A 3,638-nucleotide genomic window follows, 5' to 3' on the forward strand; every position below is an offset into this window, starting at 1 on the left:
TGTGTCTTTCTTCTTTCTTTGGGTCATTTCTTTCTTCTTTTGTACCGGCAACTTGCATATTTGGAGGGTATACCCGGGTAATATGAAGCTTAAATGTTAGTTTATTCATTTAGGGTTTAGTGATTAAAATTTAGAGTTTAATATTTGGAAGGTGAGGTTGAGATTTGGGTTTAGTGACCTTATCATGTATCGTTCTATTTGACGATTAATAAAGATTGTTCTTTTTCACCATTATGTACTATACTATATTTTTCGTTCCATTCTATCTGGGTTTAGGGTCTATACTTGGGTTTAGGGTTTAGTGATTAGCATTTAGGGTGTAGTGATTAGTATTTAGGATTTAGGGTTTAGTAATTTGTATTTAGGGTATAGTAATTAGGGGTTATGTTTAGAGTTTAGTATGATATTTTCTATCTTAATATAGTATAATTTAATATCACAAAATATTATATATATTTTTCAGATTTTAATTTTATTTTAAAATTATAAATATATAATATAGTTTACATTTGAGTTTGGGTTTAGTGAATTATTTAGGGTTTAGTATTTAAAAGTTGGAGTTAGATTTAGGTTTATATTTGAGTTTATGGTTTATATTTGGATTTAGGGTTTAGTGATTAGAGTTTAAGGTTTAATATTTAGAGATTAGTTTTAGATTGAGATAAGTTTTAGTATCTAGATTTAAGGGTTGATGTATAATTAATATTCTATATTATTTTGGTGATATGAAGTAGAATTAATGAAATGTTTGTGGTTATTATGTATGTGATGTGGCTGTATTATCTTTCTTTTGTTGGTAACAATTTGTATTAATTATTGGACACACTTGGATTTTGTCAACGTCATCTTTACATCTTTAAGCTACCGGCAACTTGTATGAATCAAGGGTAAAACCGGTGGAAATAAAACACAATTGTTAGATATATATTATGTCAAAATCAGTGTTCTGCACTTAATTTCTTTCCCAAACTTGGTCATTTCACAAATTCACCTAGGCCTGGGCGTTTGGGTCTTCGGATCGGGTTCGGACCGGTTCCTTTCGGGTCCGGATCTTTTCGGGTCCTAAATATTTAGACCCAATAGGTACTTAGAAATTTTTTGGTTCGGGTTCAGGTCGGTTCTTCTTGGATCCGGGTCGGTTCGGGTCTATAATTAAAATACCCATAAAATACCTATAATATTTCGGGTTCATATCGGGTCGGGTCCGGGTATCTAGGATCTGAAAAGGATATGATATACTCAATTCCATCTACTTTAGTTGAATATTTGTCATATATATCTAAAATTTTACAAAATAATTTAAATGAAACTATTAATAATTAAAATAAAACATTTTAAAACTGTAAATTTTACATTTTAAAACTTTATATTACTTTAAAAATGTTAAAAAATAATAACAAATGTTGTTAACAAAAGACATTTCAACTAAATCATAAAATAATATATATAAAATAGAACACAAAAACATCATAGTTTTAGATATACATGTTTTTAAGTCGGGTACAAATCGGTTTTTATCGGGTCGGATCTATTTGGATCGGTTCTTTTCGGGTCCGGGTCTATTCGGGTCGGTTTTTTTCCGGTTCCGGTTCTTTCGGGTAAAAAAAATTTAGACCCAAAAGGTACTTGTAAATTTTCGATCCGGTTCCGGATCGAGTATTTTTAGGTCGGTTTCGTTTCGGGTCTTCGGGTCCAGGTTAAAATGCCCAGGCCTAAATTCACCCTTGATTGCACACGAGAGGGAAGTGATTAACTTATTGATTGGGTTAAACTATAAGCAAAATGTGGACTTTATAAAATGAAGTCCATTTTCCAAATGACTTCCATGTTGGATTTTGTTTAAGCTTATTTTTCGTACAAAAGTACATCAAATTCCACTCAAATTAGATTCTATTAAAATTTGAGGAAATCACAAAATCACGGGTTTGCACGCATAACCAAACCAAACATCGTAAGAAATCTCCGGCAAAGGTTTATTAAGTAAGTTACATCATATTATACTTCATACATTTAAAATAAGCACGGTGCTGACAAGTTTCATGGAAAATAAACAGATTAGTTTTCTTTTTGTTGTATTCCTGAAATTAAATTAACGTTTAAACTTATTTTTATCTTTTACATATTTTATTAGTTAGTAAGTAGGCCAATAGCATATTTTCAAGCTGCAATATATTGAATTAAAAGGACCAGTGTTCTTTTAAAAAAAAAGAAACAAGTCATGTTAATAGGCCTTAGTCTCCTCTTAGGTTTACATCAATTCCAAACTTATCATGCAATGTCAGCCATCATATTGTGAATTAAATTATCAATAGATTTTGATGCGCATATATTTTTTAATTGACTATTTTGATAAATTTGCATGAGTTCATAACCTTTAATAGAAAACAAATAATTTTCAATTTTTTATATTATATGTTTGAAACCCGATCTAGATCCGTAGTGGAACATGTAGATCAGTATATAATATTTTTTCAGATTTAAAAATCTATTAATTAATAATTTACAATTTTTTATATTATATGTTTTAAACTTTGATAAAAAATACAGTTATTTGAAGATAATGAAAATACTAAAAAACAAAATTTAGTGATATAACAGTATTAGTTTATTTTTGTTATTCATAACCCATACGTTAGATGGAAAATTGAATTTATTGGTAATAAAAATATTCTTGAACTCTCAAAATCTTAATACATTTACACCGAAGACTGAACTGAGAAGCCTTTAGAGCATGCGCAACACTGAGATTCATTGGAGTCCTTAGCGACAAGGACATTTCGAATTAATCATGGATATTTTGGATTTAAAAAAAAAAAAGATGACCATTCACGGGTCGCCACGTAGTCGTGGAGACCCGTAAATAGTGCAAGGATTCACTAAGAAAGAGTCTTTATTTAAGAATTTTAAGGATTGAATCCTTAACTTTTGATGGGATCCACTGATTATTTAATTATTTTTTTCCTAAGGATTTTCACTTAAGGATTTCCATTGTGGATGCCCTTAGTTACTGATAAAATAATTGTGAACTGGTTATAAGTTTCTTTTGAACCATGAACTGGTTTGTCTTTACACCAAGGAACCGAAGAATATTTACACATTTATTGAAAATTCTAATGAACCAGTTTCTATTTTTTTTGGTTTACTATATTAAATCATTGGAACTGTTAGTTTTAAAGCCCAACACGTTATTATGAGAGAAGTGGGTTGCGAGAATATCTTCTCTTTTAAGTACCATTTTTATCTACCATAAAAAAGTCATACTAGCCTTATTAGGTCTATTTATTTAATTATTTATATGAATCTATTCAATATACAAAGATATTAATAATAAATCAATTTTAACTGTAAATTTAAATTTTATTTTTAGTTATAACAAAATGTTGAGAAAAAATCTAACAAAATCTTTCTAAAAATTTAAAATATTTTATTTAAATTAATACCATTGATTAATTTCGTAATTAATAATATATAATATTATACATTAATTTAAATAAAATTTTATTATAAAAAAAATAAAATAAAAGTGTATGCTATTTTTCAAATTTTATAATTATATTCTATATCTTCTTTATTAAAAGAAATACCATAAAAATTCATAATAGGTCTATTTCATCAATTACATCTATTTGACTATTTAA

The sequence above is a fragment of the Brassica oleracea genome, chromosome C1 (assembly GCF_000695525.1).
Source record: "Brassica oleracea var. oleracea cultivar TO1000 chromosome C1, BOL, whole genome shotgun sequence".
NCBI classification, from domain to species: domain Eukaryota; kingdom Viridiplantae; phylum Streptophyta; class Magnoliopsida; order Brassicales; family Brassicaceae; genus Brassica; species Brassica oleracea.